Raw genomic sequence first — 17,589 nt, forward strand, 5'->3', positions numbered from 1 at the left:
GGGCTGGGGGCTGTGCAGAAGAGACACAGAGTGCATGCTTTCTTGCTTAGACAACAGGCACATATAGTGTTCCTTCAGGAGTCACACATGACACACTCCGAGGCACTCCTACTACGGAAGAAATGGAGGGGTACTATATTCTCCACAGCATACTTTGCCTTCTCCAGGGGAGCCACGATATGGGTACGCCACGGCACTCCGTTTGTGGAACTAGAGAGACGTACAGACGACCAATGGCGCTATGTATTGGTGAGGGGCACCCTGGACGGGGAGGTGGTGGTCCTGGGCAGCATCTATGCCCCGAATTTTGACCAAGATAGATTCCTTGCTGCAGTGGGCCGGACATTGGCGGACTGGGTGGATGTCCCCTGGATAGTGGGAGGTGACTGGAACATGATATTAGATGTGGCCCTCGACAGATCACACCCCCCCCTCCAGGCGGCGGGAATACATAAACTGTCAGAATCGTTCGGGGCATGGCTCCAGGGCTGGCGGTTGGTTGACACCTGGCGCGCACTGCACCCAACACACAGAGAATACTCATGCTACTCCCCTGTGCACAACCTACATACCCGATTAGATAGATTTGCGTGCTCCAACTCCATCACGGCTAGGTGCGTCACATCGGACTACCTAGCTAAAACATTTTCAGACCATCGACAGCTAACACTTGATCTACACTGGGGAAAGGTCCCCTCGCCAGTCCCTACCTGGAGACTTAATCCCACGCTGCTTGAGGATGGCCCGTTTAGATCACATATAGCTGACACCTTGACTGACTACTTTGACACAAACTGGGACTCGGCGTCCTCGAATCTGATTGTGTGGGATGCAATGAAGGCTGTAATACGGGGGGCTGCTATAGGCCGACTAGTGGGAGCCAGACAGGAAATTCATGATAAATTATGCGAAGTAGAAAAGCGCTTGCGAGACCTTGAAAATGCGGCAGGGCAGTCCCCCGGCAGGAAAGCTGATCTACAATTGTGCAATATTGAGCATGCTGAATTGCTGGAAACCCTGCGGGTAATGGACTATAGGACCTATCAGAAACGCCAACAGGCGGAGGCGGACAGATCTGGTGCTCTACTTGCCCGACTGGTCAGGGACGCCCCAGAGAGCCATACAATAACGGCTATTCGAAACGCAGCGGGCGAACAAGTGCATACACAACTGGGGATTAACAATGAATTTAAGGCTCACCTAGAGAACCTCTATGCTCCTCCCCCTGTAGATGCCGGGGACGACATGGCGGAATTCCTGGGAGAGCTAACGCTCCCACGGTGGGCCCCGGGAATCCAGGCGGCCCTAGCTGGGCCTATCACACAGCACGAAATAAAGATAGCAATCCACACACTTAACCGAGGCAAGACCCCGGGCATGGAAGGCCTGCCAGGGGAGTTCTATCAAACATATGCTGACGTGCTGGCCCCCGTACTGGAGAAAATATACAACACCGCTTACGAGGCTGGCCATCTCCCGGCTGCCACCATGCAGGCCTTGGTGATATCTATCCCGAAATCCGGTAGGGACACCCTAGAGGTGGGTAACTACAGGCCCCTCTCCATGCTCTCCACGGAATATAAGATCCTTAGTAAGGCTATTGCCATGCGGATCCAACACCACCTCCCTGGCCTGATCCATGCTGATCAATGTGGCTTCCTCCCAGAGAGGAGCACCTCCCAAAATTCGAGACGTCTCCACGCCCTTATGACAACTACCCCTCATACCTTACCACACGCTGGTTGTATAGCCCTGGATCTCCGCCAGGCGTTTCACTCCCTGACGTGGAACTTCATGTTCGAAGTCCTGCATCGCTTTGGTTTCCCGGAGCCCCTTATAAAATGGATCCGCCTACTATATACAGGCCCGACCGCCAGGGCACGCACGGGCAGACACACATCTGACAGTTACGAAGTCCACAGGGGCACCCGACAGGGCTGCCCACTGTCGCCACTGCTGTTTGTTCTGACGCTGGAGCCCCTGGCTATTGCGCTCCGCAATAGAGCTGGGGAGGAGGGCATACCAGTGGAGGGTACCAACCACATGGTCTCTATATATGCCGACGATATCTTGGTATTCCTCCGGGACCTGCGAGGGGACCACTCACACCTGGCGTCTGTCTTAAGACGCTTTGAGACCATATCTGGCTTGGCTATAAATCCGGGAAAGTCTCTGGGGTTCTTCTTCCGGGATGGTCAACAGCCCCCCCACATACAGTTCGGGGCCTATGAAATCCAAGTGGCACCGACCACGTTTAAATATCTTGGAATAAATGTATACAGAGACCCGGAGGCCCAAATTGACGGTAATATCCGAAAGGCCATTACTGGCCTACGAAGTAGTATAGGCTTCTGGACGTCCCTACCCCTATCGGTAATGGGACGAGTGGCGGTCTCGAAGATGGTCCTGCTCCCTCGCATACTGTATTTTTTTGTAAACCTGCCGGTCCTGCTCCCGCGACAAATTTTCACCACGCTAAATACATTACTGATCAACCTTATATGGGGTTCGGGGAGAAGACGAATTAGCCTTAAAAAACTGGAACTACACACCAGACAGGGAGGACTAGGCGTGCCGGACCTGCGGAGTTACTACTATGCCAGCCAGCTCCAATGGTTGACCCGATGGGTGGCGGGCAGAGATCTCCATGAGATCGCTTACACGGCGGACAATTTAGCACGTGGAAAATTACACTCCCTCCTCTTGCCCAATGCTAGGATTCCCAGAGACTGCCATCCCCTCCTGCATGTGGCTCTGACCTGCTGGAGGAAAGCACTGTCATACACGGCTGGGACCTCTCCATACGCAGACAACATACCCCTACTGGGACTCCCGACACCACAGGGGACCCTGACACTACGCAGACTACGTCCCTGGACGGAGGCCGGGGTGGACAGAGTGGGAGACCTGTTTGGAGATGACACCCTGCTGGATCATGATTCATTTGTGCAGACCACTGGGCGCCTTCGCACTTATACCTGTTACATGCCTCAGTGACGCACTTCGTGCGGCGAGCTTGGGCTCCGCAACGTACGAAACCAGAACAACACGAATTAGTGCACCTCCTACATGGGCACGGGGGGACACCTGGTGAAACGGCTGTAGGCCGGTATCAGAGAACATGTGACGTCGCCGATCACCACACTTAGGGAGAGTTGGACTGCGGACTCGGGAGAACACATAACGGACGGGGAGTGAAAAATAATTTTGGGACATCATAGAAGAGTATCTAGGAATGTTAAGTTTCATTTCATACAGGCCATGATTCTCCATAGAGCATATCTTACGCCCCAGAGACTTCATAGGATGTTCCCTACCGCTGCACATTGCTGCCCGAGATGTCAACAAGATGAGGCACATATCCTTCACATGCTATGGACATGCCCGAAGTTACATACTTACTGGGGGACGATCAAACACACGCTACACTCCATAACCACGCTCCGGATCCCTGAGGGGGCATTACCCTGCCTGATAGGGAATAGAAAACGACCCAAAACACGCAAAGCACAACTGAAATTTACGGATCTGGCACTCGTACTAGCAATCAGGGTGCTCACTATGAGATGGAAGTCGCCCAGGGCCCCGCAGGTAGACATGTGGCGAACTGACTTGCTGAAATGGGGCAAAGCCGAATCCGCGGCACTGCGGGAGGAGGAGGGCAAGGGCCTTCGCAAATACCCTATAGCACAGGACTGGGACTCAATGCTGATTGAATTGGAAGAGATGGACCTGGACGGTACGGGAGACCCGGTGGGGTGAACACATGCAAGTAACAGGGGGCGGCCGGGGATCGCGAGCATCATTACCACTCACAAGGGCCGGGCCGAGTCTAGAGCCTTTAACTATTTCCGGATAGCTTAAGACACCTTGGACCAAATTGTAGAGTGTACGAGAGAGGACGACCAGGAGACGGGTGCTGGGTGGGCGGGTAAAGAAGGGTAGTTGGGGTTTAGCACTTATGTGAGTCAAGATTATGATGGTTAAAGATCACTACTGAGGCACATCCGGGCATGGATAAGAAACACGACTCATGTTTGTACAGATATGCTACCTAAAGTTCTTGGTAAAGAAAATGGAAAAGACTGATATGTACTATGCTGAGAAAATGTACAGTAATGTATAACACCCTACGACAGTCACGAATAAAGAGTTAAAAAAAAAAAAAATAGAATCATTTGGTTGTGCCGCACAGTAGGCTTTATGAACTCTGATGTTAATCTACAGGTATCTAATAATAAAAGGCACTCTTTTTTTTTACTATTTTCTCGTAAGCCTCAACATGGTGCTAGGATCAATAAAATATTCTGGATGACCAAGGTGACGCATAAAATCTTGCACGTACCTTAGCCAGGGGATTGATGAAGCTCCCTCCAATGTTAGACTATCCAATAAAAAGGCCTAATTGAGAAAAGTTTTTGACGATGTCCACATCCTATGGCATAAAAGAATGGGCTCCATTTCTATAACAAGCACTGGCGTTGCCAATAGGTCTCGCATTAGGAAAGTTTGAGCTATTGGTATTGTAAATGACAAATTTTTTATTTATGTGTTGGTTTTGAAAATAGCGAAATTAATAGCTTTGTCATTTACACTGCCAATAGTTATAACTTTTGCAAATTTGATACCTATAGCATTTGTAATGCAATATGTGTTATATGTACGTGACTTACATGTATTGATATTACAAATAACAATGTTTTTTTAATTTTTTCAATAATTAATACTTAAATAAAAGTTATTGTAATTTATAATGGCAATAACTTTTGTGAAGATTATGTTTAGGGTATTTTATTGTGACAAAAATCCAAGAACAGAAGTGAAATATTAACATCTTTTTGTGACATTTGTAATAAAGCTTGAAAAATTGAGAGAACATATTTGAACCAGTTGTTGTTGATTGGTTGCACAGATTGATGCGGTGGTGGCGCCGAGTGATGTTGTGGTGGCGCCGAGTGATGTTGTGGTTGTGCCGAGTGATGTTGTGGTGGCGAACGAGTGATGCTGTGGCGTTCAGTGATGCTGTGGTAGCCCATAGTGATGTTGTGGTGCCCCTGAGTGATGCTGTGGTGGTGCTGAGTGATGCTGTATGATATGCTATGTTTTGTTTTGCTATCCTATGTTTTGTTTTGTTATGCTATGCTATGTTTTATTATGCTATGATATGTTTTGTTTTGTTTTACTATGCTATGTTTTGTTGTGTTTTGTTAAGCTATGCTATGTTTTGTAGTATTTTGCTATGTTTTGTTATGCTATGTGTTGTTGTGTTTCGTTATGCTATGTTTTGTTATGTTATGCTATGTTTTGTTATGCTATGCTGTTTTATTTTGCTATCCTATGCTTTGTTTTGTTTTGCTATCCTATGCTTTGTTTTGTTATGCTATGCTATGTTTAGTTTTGCTATCCTATGCTTTGTTTTGTTATGCTATGCTATGTTTTGTTGTGTTTTGTTATGCTATGCTTTGTATGCTATGCTATGCTTTGTTGTGTTTTGCTGTGCTATTCTTTGTTATGCTATGCTATGTTTTGTTATGCTATGCTGTGCTTTGCTTTGTTGTGTTTTATCATGCTATGCTTTGTTTTGCTATGCTATGTGTTGTTGTGCTATGTTTTGTTGTGCTATGTTTTGTTATGCTATGCTATGCTTTGTTATGCTATGTTTTGTTATGCTATGCTATGCTTTGTTGTGCTATGTTTTGTTATGCTATGCTAAGCTTTGTTTTGTTATGCTATGTTTTGTTGTGTTTTGTTATGCTATGCTATGTTTTGTTATGCTATGCTATGTTTTGAGATGCTATGGTGTTTTTTGTTATGCTATGCTTTGTTATGCTATGTTTTGATATGCTATGCTATGTTTTGTTGTGCTATGCTATGTTTTGTTGTGTTTTGTTATGCTATGTTGTTTGAGTTTTGTTATGCTATGTTGTTTGTGTTTTGTTATGCTATACTATGTTTTGTTATGCTATGCTATGTTTTGTTATGCTATGCTATGTTTTGCTATTGGTTGTGTGGTTGTGTGTGTGGTTGTGTGGTTGTGTGTGTGTGGGGTTGTGTGTGTGTGTGTGGTTGTGTATGTGTGTGGTTGTGTGTGTGGTTGTGTGTGTGGGTTTGTGTGTGTGGGTTTGTGTGTGTGGGGGGGTTGTGTGTGTGGGGGTTGTGTGTGTGGGGGTGTGTGTATGGGGGTGTGTGTGTGGGGGCAGTGTGTGAGTGGGCAGTGTGTGTGTGGTTGGGTATATGTGTGTGTTGGGTTGTGTGTGTGTGTGTGTTGGGTTGTGTGTGTGTGTGTTGGGTTGTGTGTGTGTGTGTTGGGTTGTGTGTGTGTGTGTTGGGTTGTGTGTGTGCGTGTTGGGTTGTGTGTGCGTGTTGGGTTGTGTGTGTGTGGGGTTGAGTGTGTGGGGTTGTGTGTGTGGGGTTGTGTGTGTGGGGTTGTGTGTGTGGGGTTGTATGTGTGTGTGGGGGGGGTTGTTTGTGTGGGGTTTTGCATATGTGTGTGGTTTTGTGTGTGTGTGTGGTTGCGTGTTTGGTTGTGTGGTTGTGTGTGTGGTTGTGTGTTTGTGTGTGTGGGGGGTTGTGTGTGTGTGAGGGGGCAGTGTGTGAGGGGGCAGTGTGTGAGGGTGTGACGGGCAGTGTGTGAGTGGGCAGTGTGTGAGTGGGCAGTGTGTGAGTGGGCAGTTTGTGAGTGGGTTTGTGTGTGTGGGTATGTGTGTGTGGGTATGTGTGTGTGGGGGGTTGTGTGTGGGTGGGGTTGTGTGTGTGGGGTTGTGTGTGTGTGGAGGGGGTTGTGTGTGTGTGGAGGGGGTTGTGTGTGTGGGGGGGTTGTGTGTGTGGGGGGGTTGCGTGTGTGTGGCGTTTTGTGTGTGTATGGTTCAGTCTTTGTGTGAGGGGGCAGTGTGTGTGTGTGAGGGGGCAGTGTGTGAGGGGGCAGTGTGTGAGTGGGTTGTGTGCGAGTGTGTGTGTGTGTGGGGTTGTGTGTGTGTGGGGTTGTGTGTGTGTGGGGTTGTGTGTGTGGGGGGTTTGCGTGTATGTGTGGTTTTGTGTGTGCGTGGTTGTGTCTGTGTGTGGGGGGGGTTGTGTGTGTGTGTGAGGGGGCAGTGTGTGAGCGCATGGAAGAAGGACAAATCAATGAATTCCTTTTAGTTAAGGGAGCTCAAAATCAGAACCAATACATTTCTGACAGTATTCTATTTTTTAAAGTTCTAAACATGTTAACGTATTTAGAGAAGTTTGATTGGCAAAGAATGCATGACTGAGTTGAAAGTAAATATCCGTTGCATGAAGTTTATATCAGTTATGAGTGATGCTGCTGAAGTCGCACACTGGAGGTAATTGTGAAAGAAATTACTGTGACATTGATTTAATTACGAATACTACTTGTTTGCTAAAATTGTATCCTACTAACATAAGAACAGGAGTAAGTGCGTAGGGGAAAGCAGAGTCTGACAAACAACATAGACAAACAGATGGGTACTTAATTCACAGTGAGATGGAAGAGCTGTAACAGAGAGGATACATAAAATGGAATACATTGGAAAACTGGTTTTACACGCTGTGGTCAGTCAAATAACACACAAGCAGGGCAGTAAGTACGTTCAGAAACTTATGTAGAGAACGGGAAGCAATATAATATAAATCAAACACTGCAAATCAATAAACTAGCGGACACACAACTGATAGAGTTGGATGACGGAGAAAGGTAATATCGCATAATTAGTGATTTCCCCCCTTGTCAGCACATGAGCAAAATGAAGAAGCCGGAAAAAAGGCCTTGCTTCGCCTGACAGTCTATTTTAAGGAAGTATTGCTTACAATTTCAGGACGGTCGCCGAGCCGCCGTCCAGGCATCTATTGAGGGAAGTGTTAAGTATGTCAGCATGTGGTGAAAAGCAATCAATGTTTAGGTTGGGGCTTTTGCTCCCAGATTAACAAAAGATGGTGACACAGATAGTGATCAAAGGCCTTCCTGCCGGACTGTTGAGGGGATGTTGATGCCTCAGACTTCGGCGTGGTCATGCATCGACTGCGATTCGGAGCCTATTGGGGCCAGTGAAACATCCAGTAGGAACAGATGTCGCTCAGGAATTGTTCGACGGCACCGGCGTGAACTCAAAAGGGCTGTGCACCGGCATCACTGTATCTAAGGGCTTCACTGCAGCTGAGCCCATCAGTGAGGACGTAATTTTTGCAACCATCACCTCTTTGGGGCCCGGAGATGCTCATGGGGAAAATGCGAACCCAAATATATGAAGAGCATCATAATACAAAAAAGGCAGGGAAGCAATGGAGCAACTTGTGCGCTGAGTCCTCAGCACGAGGTCGTGAGGAGTTGCATGAAACCGCAGTAGTTTTATAGAAGCCCCAGATCGCTTATGACTCTTACTGTGGGATGTTGACGGGGACTTTTATTGCATTCACTGGATGGTGATCAACGCCTACAAGGATGGACTCTGAAGCGGCTCTGCTGTCTAACCGCAGTCTAACGCTGTTTAGAAGAACTGGAAATCTTCGGCAACTGTGTAGTCAGGATCTTCACATGACGCTCGCTAAACATGAAAGCAGAGTCACCAACTAGCCGAGCATATAGGCATTGCTGTGGGTGATTGGGGAGGGGGTGGAAACTGCAGGTCATTGGGAGAAGGCAGTGATTAGCATGGCCTCCTGTTAATCAAGTTTGCGGAGGAAAGGTGGGAGGGAACACGGCCTGGGGGAAGCTGGCTGGGGAGGAGAAATCAAAGTAAGGCTGTGTGCGGGGAGAGAGAGGGGAGGTGCTGGAGCTGGGGAACAGATGGTGAAAGTTTATGGCCCAAAAGCGCGTGCCTGTGGCCACGTGAACTCTAAGAAAACCGCACGAAAAAACCCTTGGTTTGACGATTATTTTGAGCACTTGAATTCTCGCTCCGCTCAATGCGCATGCGCATTGATAGGTCGCGAGACCTAAAAACAGCTATATAAGGTATACCCAATTCAGAATGGCAGACATACGATGATGTACAACTTGATACAGCTAAAATGTAACATAAAAATTCTTTTTCCACAGTTTGCAAAGGATACACATCTGCAAAACCCCAAATCCCAGCCCCGTAGGTGGGCGTAGCAATGCATTTTGCCTTATAGATCTGAATAAGTTTAACAGGAGGCCTCCTGCCCGGCTTTCTTGAAAAACTTAAAAGAGAGCCCCTAGACTTTAAAAAAAACAATTTGTTTGCTAGGCCTGCTTGGGCCCAACGATCATTCTCGGAAAAGAGTATACCGAGTTATGAAAAACTTTTGGTAAACGCGCTCTTCGTCCGTCTATATACGTAATCCTGCATTTTCGGCTACTGTGGCCATAAAGCATTACAAACTTTTTTGAGGCCAAGGTGACACATGAAGGCTGCAAAGGAGTTTAACACCTTTTGCAGACCGACCTGAGTACGTGACATCAGAACAGCGTCACCCACGTATAGAAACGCAGGTATTGGACGTCCATCTATTTGTGGGAGATCTGGGCAGTCTTTTGTCAATGCCTCGCCAAGGCCAATAATATATAGATTAAAAAAGAAGGGAGAAAGCACACAGTCTTGCACACAGCCTTGCCTGAGCCCCCTCCTAATTGAAAACGGAGCAGAGCACTCACCAGTGATACTATACCACACTCTTGCCCTGGGGTCAATATATAACCCTCTCAGAAAGTTAATAATGCTTATAGCCACCCCCAAACCCTCGAGGATCATCCACAACCTGCCATGCCTAACGCAGTCAAAAGCTGCAGTAAGATCCATGAAGGCTAATAACAGCCTGCCCTGCTTCGCTCGTGTGTATTTTCCTATAGTGATGGTTCAATTTAGGCTCTGTTCAACTGTCCCTAAGTCCTCACAAAAACCATATTGGATGTCGGACAGAACCTTGTTAGCCTCGTCCCAGTCTTGTAGACGTTCCAGGATGACACAGCCTGCAACTTTTAGCAATGAGTCCAACAATGATATGATCCTGGCAGTCCCCCTTTTTAGGTCTCGCCTAGCGTTGCAGCGCATGCGCCGCTCGCTCGGCGAGAGATATTGTGGATGAGGGGTTTTCAGATGGGAACTCAAAGCCCCGCCCCTCATTTTCATTGGCTTGCGTCACCGTTTATGCTAAACGGTGGCCTGCCATTGGAAATGGGGTATTTTTGTAGCCGCCCTTTCGCCTTTTCGTCCGGTCCATCCGGACTGGCTCGTCTGCTTTGCAGATGTCGCAAAGCTTTTTCTTGTGTTTCGTAGGGGGCCATCTGTTTTCACTCAGCCGCGTGTTTATTTTTGCATCGCGCTTTCACTTAAAGTTAAAGCGCGATGCAAATATAAACACGCAGCTGAGTGAAAGGGGTTCTGGAGCACACCGTCATGTACCCTGTGGACTCTGTCAAGGTGAACGTGGGGGTGAGGGTGCGTCTGAAGGTATGATCCAAAGTCAGCAGATTTGCACCTACATTGCCAGAGGCTGCCTCTATTAGAAATCACGAATATCCCCGGTGCTCCATGCCGATGAGATATGTCCCAATATCATCTGGGCTGCATGCTGGAGTCAGTCGCACCTAACCCATGTCCACCTGGGCTTTTAGTTTGTAGACCCGTTCCTTGCCAGCACTTTGTTGCAATCTGGGTGTCACTGTCCTCCAGCTGTCACTGTGACGGCAACTCTAAACCATCCTCATTCGGAGCAATCTAACACCCCCCGCCCCCAACTTCCTCGAAGTCCTGCATTTGGACTGCAAACTGCAGCCACCCTCCTCAGCACATCCCCCCCCCCCCGTGGACCCCCTCCTCATCCTGTATTTGAGCTGCAATCTGCTGTGTTTGTTCCTCCTTTAAGTGTTAAATCCTCCTAAATAAATAAATAGTTGGGTACATAAATAAATAGTTGGGTAAAGGTGCTTTCAGCCCGGTATTGTGATTTCACCAGGAATTTATACATAAACACATTCAAAATGCATACGCACTCTCCCCCTCTTTGCTTTGGAAGTCTTCAAAAATTTGGTTATTTTATAAAATACTGTGTTTTCTCTCAAAGTAGCTATCCAATCAACACTCGTCTCCATTTCTACTGCCTTTTTAGCCCCCTATTGTGCCCGGCTTGTCGTATAATGTATTTTAGTATTATATGCCTGCGCGTAAAGTCGGAGTCTTCTTTATTTCAAGTATAACTTTCTTTGTTAAAACACTAATATTAGCTGAACAAGGCACATCCAGCTCTGGGCTTTTCTTGCCAGCAACTACTCCAGAGATTCCAGTAAGAGTTCTGGAACCTGAAAAGCTGGTGCTGGACAGAACGAGGACATTAACCATTTGCAAAAAAAACAAGCATATTAAATTTAAATAATAGCATAACACATCTACCTCCTTAAATATAATGCAAAGGAAGTGTGTAAACGTTAAACAAAATATTTACATCCTAATATATACATCCTAATCATTTACATTGCATATTAAACCCTCCATCCATTTAAAAAAAAAAAAATTATTGACCATTTATATTATGCATACAATCCTCCATCCATATGGGTCTGATTCACACTCTTCTATCTCACCCTTCCACAAGTTTAGCTTGTGAAACCTCCAGACCTTGTTCCCCTCTGGGAATGTGTTAGCACCAGGGCACTCTGCATTTGCAATGCAATAGGTTTCGCTTTCAAGCGAGTTTGAGCTATTGACATTGCAAATAACAATTAGTGTATATGCGTACCAACTTGCCACTCATTCCCCTTTAACTTGTTGTTTAACAAAAAGAATGTTTTAATATGTAAAATGTCTTCATTATTATGTCAATTCTCCAATTGTAGAATTTTTAACTTTAATTTTTTAGGTTTTGAAATATGATTTTCTGTTTAATTATCAATAAAATACTGGAACTTTATTATATTGTTGTAGCTTAATTTCCTTGATACTAATATTCCTGACATTGATCTGTGTTTTTTTATGATTGCCTAGATTGTTACATATCAATCATTGCAAATAACAATGCCTTTTATTTTTGTTTTCTTTTTAAAAACATAAATAGAAGGCATTGTCATTTACAATGCCAATAGTTTAAACTTGCGTAAATGCTTGACCTATTGCATTGCAAATGCTTGTTAAGTCTTGTAAATTTAAGGTGGTTCGGCTGAGTCCTCAAAGAGACCTCTCATTCCGAGGCGCGGCCCCGCCCCTCAGAGATGTCCCTCCATATTTCTTCCCACTGTTGCTGACTCAGGGGCTATGTGTTGTTTTTGGCCTCCAGTCTCCTGTGCGCATAGTGCTTCTGGATCCCGTGAGGGCTGACACATACCATGGAATTGGACCCTCAGCTGCACATTGACAGACACCGGTGCCGGGGCGATGTGGTCCTATTTAGGTCTAGCCTGACAGAGCTGCGGCCTCTGACATAATGTGATTAACCTGAAAAAGTAGCTTTCAGGAGTACTACAGAGAGGAACTCTGGCTCGGCGCACTTGTAATTAGACAGGAGTACTTTCTAGGTCTCGCCTGAGCCAACGCACATGCGCTGCTCTGCGAGGCTTCTAGTAAGGACTTTCAACTCGGAGCACACGCTCGTGCGTGTGATTTTCTTTGTTGCTCACAAGCTATTGGCCTTTGCGTACGTCTTTCTAAAAAAGACAGCACGCAATTGGCTAAAGGCGGGTGCATGTCTCCGCCTTCTCTCTCCCCTGGCCTAGGGAGCTCGGGAGCGAGCAGCAGCGCGGCCGGGTGCCAGCTGCATACCTCGCATTTCTTGCAGTGTGCGTGCACCGTGCTTGTTCCTGTCTGCCCTGCCAAGCCCCTAACACACTTTGGCTGGCCTCTAGACCTTCCTTTTTCTGGCCTCCCCCAGGCCCTCCCTTGACCTTCGCGTCACGTTTTTCCCCACTGTGGCACATCCGTGAATCTTCTGGCACCAGGGCCCTCGGTAGGTTAATTCTCTGGCTCCTTGTGGCCCCGGCGTGGGCTGGCCTTCCTTCGTGATAAAATGAGGCGCTTAGTCATGGCCAGCAGCTGGGGTAGTGTCGACAGCTGCGGCCTGTTTATTAGTCATTATTCCTTCCAACTCCTCTGTACGTGGAAATTCGCATCTAGAGAAAATCAGCAACGAGTTTGCAAAATGTGCATGGAACTAGAAAATATGTTCTTCGAAGTAATGCTAGAGACATATTTGACAGTTCTTACTGCTTGTAACGGAACCTCCGCCCTCATCACCACCTCTAGCGCTTTACCAAACTTCTCATTTCCTTTGTCTTTCTGTATCACCTGCCCAGTTTCTCCAATCCTCTGCTCCCCTCCTTTCGCTCACTCATCCTGCTCTTAGTTCTCTTTGTTTCCGTCACTCCTCGTTGTTCTATAGTACCCACTCCCCGCTTCTGCCCCCAACACAACTAAACCCACTTAACGCCTTACTCCGTCCCCCCTCTCATTGTCACCACCTTTCTTTCATCAGATCACACCCCGGTTTTCCTCCAGTCACACCCTCCTTTGCCGCACTAGTGACCCACCCACCCTGCGCCGACCATCACCCCCCCACCCCATCACTACTACAAGATCAGCACATCTGGCCTCCGTCCGGGGAGGGGAAGCTCATTCAGTCCAAGGCTAAAGTGACTAGCGGGAAATCCAGTCTCCTTCCGGACAGAATTCCTCACCGAGGCTGCCGCATCTGAACACCATTTGTGCACCATTCGCTGAACAATTTACAACAAGCGTTTGCAATGCAATAGGTCTCGCATTTACACAAGTTTAAGCTATTGGCATTGTAAATTACAATGCCTTTTATTTAGGTTTTAAAAACGAAAACAAAAATAAAAGGCATTTTCATTTGCAATATCAATAGCTCAAACTGGCGTAAAAGCAAGACCTATTGCATTGCAAATGCTTGTTAAATATTGGCACTATGATCTATTCAGTCCAAGTAGGCAGAAAAGGTGAAACACAGCTTGCTCTAATTACCTGGGTTATGAGTGGTCCCCATAGTAACACATTTGACTTGTATAAATCTACAGGGACCCCATTTGGTCCGGGAGCCTTACCCACTAAGCTCATGTTGCCCGGTTAATTTCGTCCAGGTTAAAATGGAGGTCAGTGTTGAGAGACAGATACCAAAGCGGCATCCCATGATGATAAATTTCTAACGCAGCCTCCCTCCCCCTACCATTATACACCTTATCAAAGTGCTCTACCCATTGTTCTTCTATTATTGCTATTTCTATCGATGGGCCGTCACCAGGGATCAGATATGGAGCTTTCACTGCTCTCCAAAATGCAGAGCTATCTTTCGATAAGGAGGCCTCATCCAGGGATTCCCATGCCTCATTTCTCAGGGATGCTTTCCGTTTTTAAGTGCTAACCTATATGCCACTCTAGCCTGCCTAATGTTATCAAAATTTCTTGGAGCCTTGTGTAGTTCTCTCTTCAAATTGGCGAATGCACGAGTGAAGTTCGAATCAAACCACCCATTATTTTTCTTTTTATTTCTCTTCTGCACGAATAGAGCCTCCCTTACAGATTCTAAAAAAATGTTAAAGGAAGAGAGGACACAGTCAGGAGTAGCTGCTTCATTCAGGCAAATGTCAGCTGCTGATTTACTCTTAGTTACCACTTGTCTAGTAATTTCCACGGGGACCATCTTCGCCCAGAGCAGGGAATAACCATTTAATCTGTTTAAGGTGAGGTTTTGCAAAACCTGTTTTGTTTCGTCCCTTTTACCAGAAGATCTTATTGGCAATAATATAGACACGCTCAGTGGGAAGTGGTCACCGAGACAGTTGCTATGAGTATGAAATGATTGGAGTCTACTTGCTTACATGTTTGATACTATTATATATTCTATGATAAAGTGCAGGCCTCTACCATTAAAGGTCTGACTCAACGGGACAGGCCTAAAGCATAATTCATTTGGAAACCCTAGATCAAGGAAAAACATCATCTCGTTATAAAGTTCCCACTGCTTTGAATGTCGAAAATGTGTGTAACTAAACCTATCTTCATTCATAAATCCGCATTGTTTACCAACAGTATCGGGACATAGAACACAGTTAAAATCCCCGCCCAAAATCAAAAATGCATCCTTGACATAATCATTATACAGGAGTTTCAAATCATTAACCATTTTTTTCATAACTACCCCCATTTGTTCCAGGGGAATGTTATTATAAACATTTGTCAACACAATACAGTGTCTCCTGTCCAAGTAAATGTTTATCAATTGCTAATAAATCCCCTCGCTATACATCCCTTTCTTATTTACATTTAACCTATTTGAAATGTAATGCATAGCCCCCCTTTGGCCTTCCACAGGCTACCTCGACAGCTGGAGTGTGGAAGGTGTTAAATCTGTTGACATAAAATGCATCCATTGCCCATGTTTCCTGAAAACATAATATGTCAAAATTAGGTATGAAATCACGCCATAAAGGGTTGGTTAACTTAGACCACAAACCTGCTATATTCCAAAATGCAAGGTTGCAAGTAGTACAAATAGTACTATCAGCATTATCTGAGGGCCTTAATGATCTAAAATTGTTAGGCGGCGGTTAGTGGATATCAAGAGATGGCTGATGTACATATAGATATTTATTGGAGTTTGTGGGCGTTGTCCAGTTCAAACAACTAGCTCGCAGGGTCTCTCGTCTCTACGCCCATTTGGAACAGGTATTAGAGGATAGTAATTCATTTCGATTTTCCTGTAATCTAGGGAGGTTTTCTATGTTGGTAATATGCCAACAATATAGCTACCAAGGACGAGCTTGTGGGTAGGGTAGATGCTTCTATAATGGGTTAGTCAGTCTATATCTTCTAGATAGTTAAAAATGTCGAATCAGTTACTGACTGGGACCCTAAACCTATGCTGTATATTGCTTAAATAAGTCTCCTCCGGGCAGTTATTCCAAGTGATCTTAACTGGTTTATAAAAGTACCCTAAGAGGTCAGTGTTAATCCCCTGAGTCATAGTAGACCGGTTGCACGCCCTACCTAGAATGGACTGCACCAGGTACGGGGATCTAAGAGTTAAAACAACACAATGACCTGCCAGGTGTTTGTTTGATTTGCCGACCCAGCCAATTCTTCTTCCCATTTTAAATTCTGAGAAGAGGGTATCGGTTAGGCCAGTCTGGTACTCAGTAGGTGCAGTGATTTGTTTCTCAGAGTTGTCCAGTGCTCTGGGGCACAAGGGGCAGAGAAGGGACATTTATCAACCCTATTGTATAGGGGGTTGCTTCTGCGGGAGATGCAAGGTCTCATTTAGATCGTACTTTGTCTGTGGTTAGACCTTCGAGGGCTTGGTTGATTAACCCCTCCCCTGCTGGTGACCGAACCACTCCGTCATCAGCTGCGGTCGAGCTGTGCTGATGACGGAGCGGCTCCGTCACGGCACACTCGGCGCGGTTTCCGCGCCTGCGCTGAGCGTTCCATTGACCGGGCGGGGCCGTGACAGACCGCTCCATCATGAGCACAGCGCAACATCGGCTGATGACGGAGCGGCTCCGTCATCAGCATGCGCCCGCCGTGCGGCCGCCCCGCCCCCTTAGCACTGCGGCGGAATAGCCGCCGCAGTGAAGGGGTTAAAGTCACTCCCATCGTTAGCCAGTGTAAACATCCCTGTAGCAGTTAATGCTGCATTAGGGGTATTCACTGCTTGTGCATGGGCAGTACCTGGGCCTGCTGTCCCGTGCTCTCTATGTTGTGCTAGAGGGGGTATTCCAGATTGTAAAACAGGCCCCGAAAGGACTACTACACCGGTGAGACTACCCGGAGTACTGTACTAATGTGCTAGACTGCTGTCAGGAATAATGACAGTTGGTTTGCCTCCGGCCTCCCTCCCCGATTTAACATTGTGTCAGAGCCTCTACCTAAATGTAACTCGTGAAGAACCCGGCCGTTATTTACAAATCGCCCCTCTAAATTATTAAGTCTTTCTTCAATTTTTGACAGTTTCTGTAATACAGGATCAATTAATACAGATACAATGGTTTGTAGTCTTTTCCAGAAGTCTTCCTCCTGTGTCCCGGATGGTAATCTAAAGGACCCATTAGTCTCTGGCCTTAGGCAGGATCCTTTTGTGCTGTATCTATCTGGGCTTGTTTTTTCAGTTACTGTTTCGCTTCTTGTTGCCTCCTGGATATTCTGCTTCTGAGGCCCCGGCCCCCTTCTCTTTTTAGGTAATGGCTCTCTGCTGCAGTCTCGTCTCTTTTTGTTTTTGGTCTTTCGGCCCCTCGTAGTTATGCTTGGCCTAGTTTGCCCATTCACTTGCTCAGAAAGTGTAAATGTTTCTTGATAAGGCGTCTTCTTCATTGACTGTATTGCCTGTAATGGGGAGTCTTGAGAAATGTTTTACGAGGGACAGCCAACGGGGACTGGCTGTCTCTGGGGAATCTGTGGTTCCAACGAAAGCCGGCACTCAGTTGGTTCAATTTCATGAATTAGGGCAGACTCAGCCCTCAACAGAAAGGCGTCAAGGGTCCCCACAACTCCCTGGCCCCTCTGATCCTTGGCGATTTTGCATCTACACATTACTGTGCTCTTAAATAGGTACGAGTCTAAAGGTAAAATCAAACAGTACCTTTTGAATTGATGGTCCCTCTGCTCGGGAAACAGTTGTTAGGGGGGTGGCCCA

General features: G+C 46.5%; 1 protein-coding gene across 4 annotated transcripts in view; it reads right to left on the reverse strand.

Moving 5' to 3' along the window:
- Positions 1–17,589, reverse strand: part of SHROOM2 (shroom family member 2) — a 904,672-nt gene that overhangs the window by 352,959 nt on the left and 534,124 nt on the right. The window lies entirely within an intron of this gene.

This window comes from Lissotriton helveticus, chromosome 8 (genome assembly GCF_964261635.1).
Source record: "Lissotriton helveticus chromosome 8, aLisHel1.1, whole genome shotgun sequence".
NCBI lineage: Eukaryota > Metazoa > Chordata > Amphibia > Caudata > Salamandridae > Lissotriton > Lissotriton helveticus.